Source organism: Nipponia nippon, unplaced genomic scaffold (assembly GCF_047370975.1).
Source record: "Nipponia nippon isolate SJK-2023a ecotype South Korea unplaced genomic scaffold, ASM4737097v1 scaffold_1, whole genome shotgun sequence".
Classification (NCBI taxonomy): Eukaryota; Metazoa; Chordata; class Aves; order Pelecaniformes; family Threskiornithidae; genus Nipponia; species Nipponia nippon.
Window position 1 is genome coordinate 146272415 of NW_028262290.1, and position 13277 is coordinate 146285691.

Here is a 13277-nt window from a genome sequence, read left to right on the forward strand (position 1 = left end):
CATTAAAGGCATCTGCCTAGCAGGGCTAATGCTAGTGTAAAATAAAGTGTCCAGAGATCCACAGACAGGCTGCTTGTCACAGCATGTGCATCCCACTGGTGACTTTACACTTCTACCTGTTAAAAATTTATTAACAAATAGAGCCATGAGACTCGGCAGAACTGTATTTACTAAAGGGGTTTGCAGTGATTGCAGGCAAATGAGCTTCCTACTGGTGACTTTTTATGCCTATGACAGATGAACTCTGAACAGCACAGCTACACGCCACCAACTGCCCAGCCATGGCCCATTTCCACACTCTGACTGTATAGAACAGATGGGTTATTACAGGTCTGAAGTCTTTAGAGGGAAGGATTAATTCCCTTGTGCTCCTAAACCTCTGCATGCACAACTTCAACACAGGCTCACCCCTGCCGAGTTTCTTTTTCTTTAAGGGGCAACCCACCCTTTAAAAACATGATTTGAATTGGAACCAAAGATTTTTTCTTTTTATGACCATAAGAGAAATCATTTCACTCTTCCATTTAGAGCCCTTATGCACACACACAAATGCTATTTTTAAAGTTACAACCATACTGCTGTTACTTCTACTGTAGTCTTTGTGTTCAAAGTAGAGGCTAGTATGCTTCCCAGGGCAGAAGTTTGTCATCAACTGGTTCAAACTGGTATTGAATATTTTTTTTTTTCTATTCATTCTTTTTGATCAGATTATTAAAACCTTACTCTTGCTGGAACTGTGATACAGCACAGGTCCTGTCCTAACAGGAAGATACAGAAAAGCTTTTTCTCTGGTTAAAAGAATTAATCTGAAGAGAGAGCATAATTACCCAGTTTGACACTACAGATTTTCCTGACACCTTTATGGGACCTTTGTTAAGGTAGTTTCTTAGAGAGAAAATTTCATCTTTCTGCTTCTGAGTGAATATCTTCCTGTATTAACTGACACTGAGAAAGACCCTTTGCTCTTCCCATCCCCATTGCGTATTACTAAGTTGTATATGAATATCCATATTTCTCATGAAGGTGTTTTGTATTGAAATTCTGTAAAAACTTAAATATAATAAAATGACACTTTATCCAGGCAATATTTGCCTTTATCAAAGGGAAATCAGTCCATTTCCCCACCTGTTTGCAGAAGTTTCGTTTGTGTGCTTTGAAATATAGATGAATACAGTGCTTTCGTGTAACGTAATTTGCTTTAACGTAAACTAATGCAGGAGAAGAGAGGAAACACAAGGGAATTACTGATGATACCAGAGTTAATGTGACTTCATTCCCAAACTCTAAACACTGAGATTAATATATTCTAGTTTTTCCTCATTAGATTTTTGCCTGTTCCCTCTTTTGTTCTGCTTGTGTTGCTCTAAGCCAGATGGTTTCATAGATCCACTCCACAACTGAAGAGAGTGGCCCAAAGTGATAGTGAAGTAATGAGTGGAGAAAGGAGGCAAAGAAAGGACGAGCCCAATATTGGTGGCTTCAACTTCAGTGTACGGTGTGTCTGTTACAATTCTGGTTCAGTATTGGTTTCCCTGCTTGCTGTCTGTTCCTCTTCAGCTCACCAGCGCTTCCCCACCATCCCGCCCATGCAGTCTTTGTCTAGTGCAGTAAGAGTTAGACCAGCAAATTGATCTTGGTCAAAAACGTTTTTTTAGTTTGGGTTGAGTTTTATTTGTTTTTCACCTAGGGTAGAGATTCCTCATCCAAAGCGTTACCCCCCAGTAGTTCACAAAGCAGGGAAATAAATTGTCCAGTGAGGTCTGATGAATGGTGTATCCAGTTCTGCTCATCAGGGTGAAGTCACGGAAAGGGGCAGAACCGTCTGCTTTTCCCTTACAATAGCTGCATTAGAGGGGCCCTCTCAGGGGGGATGCAGAGTTGAACTAGAAACCGGGGTAATATGCTTATGTATGCCTAACCTTTAACTGAGAAACATGCGAACAAGAACCTCTTTCTGAATAGACACACATGACCTTGCTTCCCTGAAGCCCAAGTTGCACATGAACACCTACCAGCTTCTGTCTTGTTTTGAGCTGTATGTTCACTGCTGACTAGTCCTGCTTGAGGCAAACCCATGCTGCTGCCCCTCTGAACTCTGTGTCCAGCACAAACAAATGTGGTGGGCAAACAAGGAACTGGAGAGCATGTAGCTATGGCAGGATGTTGGCAGTAGAAGAACACAGAGCTAAATTCCCTTCTGAAAAACTTCCTGCTAACATAAAAAACTTCTTCATGCCATGATTTTTCAGTGTTAGTTTTTATGTATATAGGTGAAATGTAATTTAATGGCTTCTCTGAAACTTCTCTAATGATGCATGCTAGCCTCTTCAGTCTTTCCTGACATGCTCTTGGATGTTGTTTTACATGGATAGATGTGAATAATATATACATAGGATTAGCTCTAGTAGTTTAGCAAGAATGAATAGAAGTAATATAATAGCACTATATAATGGGTGTGGATTTAATCTAATACCTAATAATCCCAAATTTATATTTCAAATAGCACTAATTTACTACAGTAGAAACCAGACATTCAGCAAAGTTTCCTTCTGTTATGCATAAACTTTAAGCAGACTTTTTAAAATTTAAAAACTAATATTTTCCTCTTCTGCAACATTGTTTTCTTTTTGTTGCAAAATTCTATAAAATGAATGACAACCCAGTTTGATGGCATTCAGCACTTTTCTAAACTCTATTATTCTTACTGAATTTTTTGAAACTTTGGAGAATAATGATTTCATCATAAACTGAAAGTCTTTCATTTTTTATTAAATTCACATGATTCATGTGATTCACATTTCATGTTATTTGTTCAGGTAAGAACTAACTTTAAAAGTTACAAAGAAGAGGAGAATAAACAGGGCAAGCAGAAAAGCTTACGATAGTTATTTTTATTAGGCTCTGTGGCAATATAGGAAGAGAGAGACACAGCAGTAAAAGAAAAAAAAAATCTGCGTTGACATTACAACAGTTTGATTCAAAGATGAACCATTTTTTATTTAATGTTTTCAAACATTAAAAGACCATTTTCCTCAGTTCCATCCCAACTTTTTTACTGATGACAAGAGCTGTTCAGGCATGAGGTTATTTTACCCAACCAGTGGAAGAGACATTTATATCAGAAATAGACTGCAAAATTAGATTTCCGCCCAACAGCTCTATTCAAAAGCCTCATCCTAGGACTTAGCAGCGCCAAGGTTACTGCAATAACACAGCTGCTAAGATATTCGGCCCAAGCGAGATAATCCTCCCACCAGCCTCTCTTCTCTGGTTCCGGCCTGTCTAGGAACCGCGCTGGTCTTTGTTTGGCTGGATCTGAGAGGCACTTGGGAGCTATCGCATGGCGGTATCTCACCGAGTAGATACTGTATTTCGTGCCTCTGTCCAAGAATTTTCTCTTGGGAAGTGTGTGCCTGATCAGACAGGAACTGATACAAGTCGTTAGACTCTAAATAACCTTTGGGTTTGTTTCTCCTGAACTTGAGAGCATTCACAATTTGGAGTCATTAAAAGTTACAATTAAATTTGCAAGCTGTTTGCAGTCCATGACAGTGTCCTTACTTAAAAGTGCTTCTCTTGCTCCTGTACTCTTCTTAGTGATATCTAACAACCTTCTTACACAGGATGTCTTGTGGCACGTCAGAAGAAAAACCTCTACTGGAAGAGTTTCATGATACATAATCCCCTAAACACTTTTGCTGAATTGAATAGGATATTCATCAGAATGGGTTACATTCCACCAGCTCATATACTTTTCACAACAGCCATAAGTAGCGGGGAAACTACACCAAGCTGGGAAACTTATTGTCATTTACTCAATGACATACATTACACGTTCTCAATCTTTCCAGATAATGCTTTCAGTATTAACAAAGCAGCGTGAAAAATAATGGTGAAAATCTGATCTTCTGGCCTTTAAATATCTACATACGATAACATAGATGTACAGCCAAGAGTATGAGGATTCTGGCTAGCTTTTCTTTTTTCTCTCATGCACAGACACACGCGAAGTTACACAGTTCTGAAACGGTGTTATGCCTTCTGGAGTTTAGCTTTCAGATAGCCCACTTTTCAGGCCGAAAGAAGAAATGGGTTGGTGCATTCGAACTAGTCAAGCAAAAACAAAGCCAAAAAATACGTATAATCTGTCTCTAATTCATTTTCCCCAGAAGGCTGAAAAAAATTGTAAAATAGCATGAGAGATTGGTTCATTTTTACACTGATCTTGAAAGCCCATTAAGGTATTTAACTTTCATGGATTGTCTGAGGGATCTGGAGTTGCTGTTATCCTTTTGTTTAATTACACTGTAATCTTCATGCAATTACAGTCATGATAACATTCTTCCACAGACATAACAATAAATTAGCCATCTGGGGATAAATGACATTACTTAAAGCTAACTTCAGTGCAGTATCAAAGAAATATTAATATGGCTATATAGGACAGTGTTTGAAAGTAAATAACGTTACCTGTTTCTCGAATTCAGCATTCTAATATATTTTAGGAGCTTAATAGCATAACATATTCTTGAATTTGCTTCCTCGTGAAATGGTTGGTGGAGAAACATCAGGAAAAGCACAGGGAAAACACATTTTAGCATAGTTGAAAAATATACAGTGCAGAGTTTTGTGGGCTATGCTTTACACACCTATGCAATATTTGTTAGCTTCACCAAACAAATATGTGAGCAACACTAATCCCGATATATTTTATTTCCCCTATGACACATCTTGCCATTTTTCCATTGAATGTAAAAGTGTCTTTTGAGTCCTTTTGTAGTTTAATTCCAGAAATGAAAATAGCTTCATCAGGTTTTTACTGTTACTGCTGAAGAGAAAAAAAGAATGTAAGATGAAAATCAGTGGTATATCAGAAACAGCAAGATGGAGAACAAGAAACATGCTGAAAATAAAATGCAAGTCCCAATTTTGAAGCTCTTTTCAGCAGCTCCAATTAAAGTAATAACAAAAAAATAGCATCCTACCTGGCTTTAAACCAAAGAGAAAAATTGCAGCTCTGATCTTTCCCAACTGAAGTATCAGATATGATCATAAATTGATGAAGAATATTTTGAAAATATACTTTGAAATGGAAAAAACATACAACAACTTTACAGACAGGGAGAGAATTTTACCAGTTGATAAAGCTCAAATACCGTTTTCCTGGTTAGGGAGCTGGTCTGCTTAATGAATTCTTAATTCATTTCTATGATGTCGGTTATAATTGGACTAAGGTAAATTAAATAAAAGAGTGGAATTAAACTGATGTAATAACTATTTCAAGAATATGTTTATACGGTGTCAGTCCAAACAAATGTCTTCTAATGAGAAGGTGCATATGAAGTAGTAATGTTTTATCACCCTGGAGAAAAGTAGCTGCAACAAAAGGGCTGAATCTTTCCCTAATGCTTAGAATAATTATATTTATTAAAAAGAAAGAGATGAGCAGGAAGAGGTGTTAACATGTGTGGAAGAGTCTTTTATAGGAGGAGTCTAGTTTCTATAGCCTCACTTATATGTGGCACAAAGCATAATTTATTCTTTTGTTTGAACAGAGCAGAGGTTTTAGTAAATGAGTTGTTTTGTGTGCTGCAATTGAAATCAGTTTTCTTGAATGACTAATGAATAAAGGGATGTCAGGGTTTTATTAGGCGCTAATTTTTAATAAAGCTTTGTTTACAAAAATCTTTTAGAAATCAATGACTGCATGAGAACCAGTTGCTTAAAAGGTGGCGTTTTCCAGTGGTAGAACAATTTGGAATTCTCTAACACTTTGAAAACACAAACGCATATCTTCTTGAGTTATGCTCATATTCTCTATCTTATATGGATCTCAGCTGATAGTTATACATGCCTAAGTAACAACACTCCTAAAAATTTCTGTCCTTCCTACCAGGAAAAGCTTGGTTGTTTATTCTGAAGGCAGACAAGGCCATAGCTCTCAGAAATGGTAGCTGTGTTGTCCACCATCTTACTACAGAAAAAGTGCATTAAGGAATATCTGTTCACATTGTGAAAGATTTTAATGGTTTGATTTTTGGTTTGGGGGTTTCTTTTTGTAGGTGCATATTAGCATGTGGCTGGCAAATAAAAGATCTTAGATGGGATGTCTGTGGGCTGGGTCCACTGAGCTGGGCTCACTAATAGGTCTAAACCAAGGTATTGGAGTGATTTGAGCAAGGGAGCGTATGAGACAGTGCACACAGCATGGGATGGCCCTGAGGGCAGAGGCTGCAGTTCCATTCCTGCCTTGGCAAAGCCGTTGCTATACTCCAGTAATCTTTACAGAGGATGCAGATATGTTTCACTAGGTCTTATTTCACTGTCTAAATCTGGGCTTCCTAGCTACAAATAGCAACAAACTGTACTCTGATTTCCCTATTTAATTTATTTGCAGGTTTCTATTTACAAACGGGAATATCCAGAAATTGCTGAAATGGTCTTTAAGGCTAATCTCATGCAGATATGCTGAGATGTTTCTGGGTAGAATTAAATACAATAATATTTGTCTCAGAACGTGCTAAGTCTGAGAATTATTTTAATTTTTGAAATTACTATTAGAACTTCAGTCTTAAAGGATGTTTATATAAACTCTCATGTCCTACTTCTCAGTCCCTATCTCTGGTCTATTTTTCCTACTGTTGTGGCAAATAGTAATTTAACAAGAGAAATGAATGCAGCTTTTTGTGTTACCAGTGATCATAGCGAGTTGGAGAACTCAGGGGAGGAATTTTTGATTCACTTTCCAAATTTTTTTCTTTGGCAAGACAGTATCTCTGGCAGCTGGAGACATCAGGATAGCATATGAATCAGTTTTAGGATGTGAGGGGTTTTTACCCCCCATTAAGTGGTAAGAAGCTTATCTTTGTCTTGGTCAGTGGTGCTGAACTGTGCTTGACAGAAACCAGGCATTAAACACTTTTTTGGCCCCACAGTTGCTTATGGTGGGTTTTTTTAAACAAGCCCAAGGTAAGTCTCTTATCATTTCTCTCTTACTATCTTCTTCATCAGGGATGGGAAGTAGATCCTCAGATGAAGTAGATAACATATCCCATTTTATGTCAGTCTTTCAACAAGATTTTTGAAATTGCTAGGTTGGTGGTAAAGTTGTGAAAATTGTAGTAAATCTTAATCTGTACAGTCCTGTACTCGTGCTGACTCTAGTTTCCATCAAAAATGGGCAGTGCGCTGCATCTAAGGTGGTAAACACGGAGTAGAAGCACTGCTACCCATTGAAGTAGCTTTGGGGTCATATGAGATAGGACCAAATGCCCCAGAGCAGATCCTTTCAGAAGGCTTTGATTATGCTGAGACCAAAAGAGAAGCAGCCAGAGAGCCAGGAAGCTCCTGCCAGTTCCTCTGCAGTTTTCTCTCTTGGCTGCACAAACAGTTTTCAGAGTGTTTTGGAGGAAAACAAGCAGCAGAAGTCATGTACTCTCACCCTGCTTAAGTCAGAAAATGAATAGGGAGAAATGAAAGAAATGATTCCTCTATGCAACAAGACATTTCAGGGTGTGTGTAGGGGTGTGTTGTTACATCTTTACAAAGCTTGTTGCATATGTGAACATAGAAGCTGAAATCAAGGCTTTCCCTTGGGTGATCTGGGTTGGAGCCTACCCTCTTAGGGAAACCACTTTCCTCTGGTTCTGTTTTTTGGAAGCTGCTCTGCTATTTCCCCTCTAGTTTATATGCTGCAAGGGCGCTCGAGTAAACCCACACTGAACTGTGCACTCGAATGGCAGCTCTGCCTTTGCCCAGTGACAGTCTCTCTCATGCAAAACCTTTCATTGTTCAGCCACTGCTGGCAGGCAGTTCCTTTTCCAGCTAAGTAACCACAGCTTGTTGTATTACTAAGGGATTTAACATATGGTTTTACTTAACATTAGCTGCCTGATAAGAAAATGAACTTTTTTTTTTTTAAGCAGTCTTATTTTTTTCTACATTTAGTATTTTGTATGATATGGTTAGATTTGTTCTTTGTTTTGAGCTCCAGGTTCTTGTACTACTCTGTTCGTTTGTTTTTTGTTTGTTTTTTTTTTTTAAAATGCATACTTTTTCATTTGGTCTTAGATTCCAAGTATCATCTTTTCACTTCTCTGATCTGGAAACTGTCTCAAGAAAAATGTATGTCATGTGTCTTTTGCTTCCCTATGAGTCAACATCTTCAGGCACATTGTATGGCAGAAAAAGCCTTCTCTGGGGACTCCCTGACACACTTCAGATAATGTCAACTGATGTGGAAGGGGAGCAGTTAGTTACCTTTAAAACACATCAGGCTTTGTAGATTAGAAAAGCAATATTGATGTCTGTACCTGAAACATGAATGCTACTGTACAAAAGGTACATGAGCCAACTTGTACCATGATGGCAAAAACACCTGATAAATAGAGTTGGTTTATGGAGCTTCGGTGAACTTACTTGCCATTCAGTCAAGCTCTCAAATTCTTCAGAACTATGAAAAGAAGGGGAAGATAATTATAGGGCTTTTTTGAGGCCTGTGTCAAACTGCTTATTGGCAGCTATACAAAGTGGTTTTGAGCATTCCTATTCTTGTCAAATGCATTGTTTGGTATTTCAGGTTTAAAGAAGTATTGTTTCAGGTGTTTATTTACAATAAAGATCATTTTGGAGAAGGAGCAAAATTTTATATGCTTTTTATGAAAGCAATGTCATGGCTACTAGAAGGAGTAATTCCACGTCAACTTATTTCATTGATGTTATTTAGCACCATTAATTTTTTTTATTTTTCAGCAGACACAATGATTCTTTTTCTCTAGATAATTTTCTTTTTGCAGAACATTTTTCCCTTTTTAGAAGATGAAAGGTATTATACAGTGGGAGCGACCTGACCTGGGCAAGAGCTAGCAATTGCTGAGGGTAAGATTGGCACATTAAGTGCTTTGTTTCAGCTGCAAATTTCCACCTATCTTCTACTAGAAAATCAGTAATCTAAAAATAGAAAATACTCTTAACAAGATACTAGAAATTCCAGTCATTCAGATAAATAACGTTATTGTTGCATATTAGGTAAAATAGTTGATATATATATAAGACATCAGTCTTAGGTTGTATTAGGGGTCTGTGGCAAGGTTTTGGTAGTGGGGTGGCTGCCTCTATAGAAGGAGGTAATGGCCTGCCCTGTGTCAGACAGAGACAGATCCAGCTGGCTCCAGTGGACCCACTGCAGGACACAGCTAAGCCCATCAGCTAAGCTCATGGCACCTCTGGGAAAACATATTTAAGAAAGGGTAAAAAACGTTACACAGCAGTGTCAAGAGTGAGGGAAAAACTGTGAGAAACAACCCTGTGAACACCAAGGTGAGAGAAGGAGGGGGAGGAGGTTGTCCAGGCACCAAAGCACCCGTGGAGACCAGGCTGGAGCAGGTATTTCCCTGCAGCCCATGGAAGAGCCCACGCTGCATCTTGTGGAGGACCCCACACTGGAAATGTGGAAATGTCCTGAAGGAATCATGGCCCATGGAGGACCCATGCTGGAGCAGGTTTATCCTGAAGGACTGCAGCCAGTGGGAAGGACCTACACTGGAGCAGGGAAAAATGTGAGGAGGATGGAGCGACAGACATGAAGTGTTATGAACTGACTGCAACCCACATTCCCTATCCTCCTGTGCTGCTCAGTGGGGAGGAGGAGATAGAGGGGTCAGGAACGAAAGAATGACGTTGAGCCTGGGAAAAAGGGAGGGATGGGGGGAAGGTGTTTTAATTTGTCTTTGTTTCTCCCTATTCAAACCTATTTTATCTCTCAATGAATTAAATTAATTTTCCCTAAGTCAATTCTGTTTTACCCATGACAGTAATTAGCAGATGTTCTCCCTGTCTATATCTGGACCCACAAGTTTTTTTGTCTTATTTTGTCCCCCTGTCCTGTTGAGGAAGGGGAGTGAGAGAGAAGCTGGGTGGGCATGTGGCAGCTGGCAAAGGTCAACCCACCACGTAGGTAAAGGCTGAACTGTCATAATAGCTTTGAAGAAGTACTTAGCACCTAAAATATATATTCTCAAAATGGAGCCTACTCATCACAAGCACACAGAAGTATAATTCATTTATACCTTGTATTCAGTATGATGTTTTTAAGATATGACCAGTTGTTTCAGATATTTAAAAATAAGTCACACACATGAAATGATAATCTAAAGTAGGTTTTGTTCTAATTCAGCTAAATGCTAAAGTGCAAAAACAGTTTATCATGATGTCACATATATAAAATCAGGCTCAGGTTTATGTAACTTGAACATTCATGCAGGGCCTTAGAAGGGAGAAGATAGTTATGAACCTAGATGTTTCATTTTTACGTTGTCTGCATATCCTATATCCTATCATACCTTTATAGACGCACAATAGCAACTTCAAAGGACTCATTGCCTGTGCTGCTTTGAACCTGTATTCTGTTATTCTGCACACTTGGCAAACACTGTCAAAAAATTTTCTAAGTGGTACTGAGTTTGTGCACAGCTAGGAGTAGAAAAAAGAAACCACAGAAAGCTTATATGCGGATTGTTGTAATCTTGTATGTTAAATCTTATATGTAAATCTAATATGTTAAAATGCAACAGATATGGAGCATATTTTGGAATTAATAAATTCAGATGTAAAATGCATTTTTAAATCAAGTCAGGGTCCTGCATCAAGTGGAAGTGTGCTTTCATATTTAAGTGGTTATATATAGACAGATATTTTCCCGTCTGTTTGTGTGAGTATGCATTTTTATGCTATGAGGACTAGGAGCATACCCTCCTTGATTTACAAGTGGCTTTAGTATTAGTTCATCCTTAATTTAGTTAGATTTATGTATACATATAAAACTTACAAAATGCTGAGCACTCTTCCCTATTTTTCTTCATTCCAGTATTTAGGAGCATATTACGCTTCTAGGTATAGTACTTGTGGAGAGTTTTGGAAAAGAGCTCTACCAACCCCTCCCACAAAGGAAAGAGTAAGTGGTTCAGGAAATTGCAGGTCTGGAAAATTCTTCCTTGACTAAATGAATCAACCATGGGCATTTACCACTGTCAGAAAATTAGGTCACAGATAGTATAAGCCAATTTTCTGCGGAAGTCCGTTCAGGAATAAGTTAATTTTACATTTTCTGCTTTCTTTAAGTTAAAGTGGCAATGCTAAAATGTCCATGCTCAACAGTGGCTTCAGCCTTTGAATCTCTGGGATGATTTGAAATGACTTTGTATTTCTTTTCAAGTTGTTCCAATGCATGACTGGCTTTCTCATTAGAATGATCTTCATGCAAGGCCTGCCTGCTTCCCAGCTATCATCCACCTCCTGCTTTCGATTTTTGTCTAAAGTAAAGTTGCATCCGGCAAACACTTGGAAATACGCTCTGTGGTTGCTAATTACCTGGACTGATCTACTTAGTTATGTGTTCCAGCACAATTAAGTCCTTTCTTTTCCTATTGTATCTGCCTCATTATTAGTTATAATGGTGACATTTATACTGTAAATGGGATGAAAGCATGAAAGGGAAACTGTGTGTCAAGATAGGACCATTGTGCAAGGGATGAATAAGTACCGAAGTATTAAGGCTAATTGTAATACATGAATATGGATTCAAAGGTTTTGTTTATATTGTCTTCAAAATATTTTTGAGGAATGATTTCAAAGTTCTAGACCTACCCAAGACTGTGTTAAAATATGTGTGCACATGACCATAGGGATCGTAAGTGGCACAAATATTCTATGAAATGGTAAGTATTTAAAATGTTTCAGCATGATGGAATACTTCTCAAGGCAATGACATTTTAGAAGCAGACAGCAATAAATAGGAAATAATGAAAATGCATTTCAGGGACTATACTGACTAGACTGTTGACTATCCTAAAATCATAACTAATAGAGTAAAATTACAGCTACAATTGTGTATTCTGAAAGTTCAGGTTTATACATGACTTGTAAATATGTGTGGGCAGATTTATTTTTTTTAATTGGTGTCTCTCTCTCCCTATCAATTAGCAACAGATAAAAGTAGTATTTAGATATTTAACTGAAAGAATATCCCCCTACACACACCCCCCAAAAGACAGTTGTAGTTTAGTCCTAAGAATTAATTTAGTAGTTAGGAGGTGTCCAGATATTGAAATACAATATCATTTGAATATATAGGTGTGTTTTAAATGAAGCAAAGGCAGCTGGGTTCCTAGCTCACCCCTTTGTCAATGCCAAATGTTTCCAACTTAATTTTTTGTTGTACTTTCTCCACACTTGGCTTTTTCTTAGGTCTCCGATCACCTCCACTTGAGTTGACTTCATGGTACTTGACCTTAATTGCTAGCAGCCATGCAGGAAAATTATTCCAAAGAACCACCTTTTTTATTTGTTTCTTTATAGCATCTTATGACTTCTAGAACTAGTTCCCTGAGCAGTTCACAAGCATTTACCAACATGTTTCATGAGAGGACAGGAGTGGAAGGATGCCTAAAGCACTCCAGAAACTTGTTATTTTTTTCATGCTCTCAGAGATTTCCTATATCATATCAAACAAGCCTTTTAACAAACCTATCTCATCTCACAGTGGTTAGGATGGAGATACTATTGTTAAGAAAGTGGGGTTGTACACTAATAGGTTTTTAATATCATATATTAGCTGGAGTTGGCTGGAAAATGGTATTTCTACCTTGGGGGTAATGCCCGTTGTTCAGGTTTGAGTTTAGTGGAATTTCACAATCATGTTTTAAGGATAGATTTATATGCTCCTTCATCATGTGTTATATTGTGATGATGCTAAATACGAGAAGAAAGGACCTCTTGGGCTTGACAGTAAAAGGGGTTGTGGAGGAAGAGAGACTCTCAATATGTCTGAAGAAGGAAAAGAACGCACAAACCAGCATAAATACTGTTGCAGTGGATACTACCATTTGCCAGTAAAGAACTGAATTTCTATGAGACGTCTTCCAAATAGAATTTTTTCTGTTAGAGAATTTTCAGCCAACTCTAATATTCTTGTTGTTATTTGGGTGTTTGCTGTTGAAATATACTTCATTAAATCAATAGAAGGGGAAAAAATAAACACTTCAGCATAAGGCACCATCTGGTAAACACTTTAAGAGGAGAGGTAATATGCAAACCTTAGTTTTGAAGATCTATTTGTAGCTGCAGTCAACGTAAAGTCTGTCAGTTTTGACCAGCAAGGCAAAATTTAACAGAAAACTTAAGAAAAGACTCACTCTAGAGCAATGGGAGTTTTTAAGTCAGGCTTTAGGTTGGGGCATCTACAGAAGTTAGTCCCATTAGTCAGTTGACGTGGAGTTGTC

General features: G+C 38.0%; 1 protein-coding gene across 1 annotated transcript in view; it reads left to right on the top strand.

Annotated features, from left to right (window-relative positions):
• The window catches only part of PLXDC2 (plexin domain containing 2), a 278901-nt gene that overhangs the window by 188815 nt on the left and 76809 nt on the right, over positions 1 to 13277 (top strand). The gene's annotated exons all lie outside the window — the stretch shown is intronic.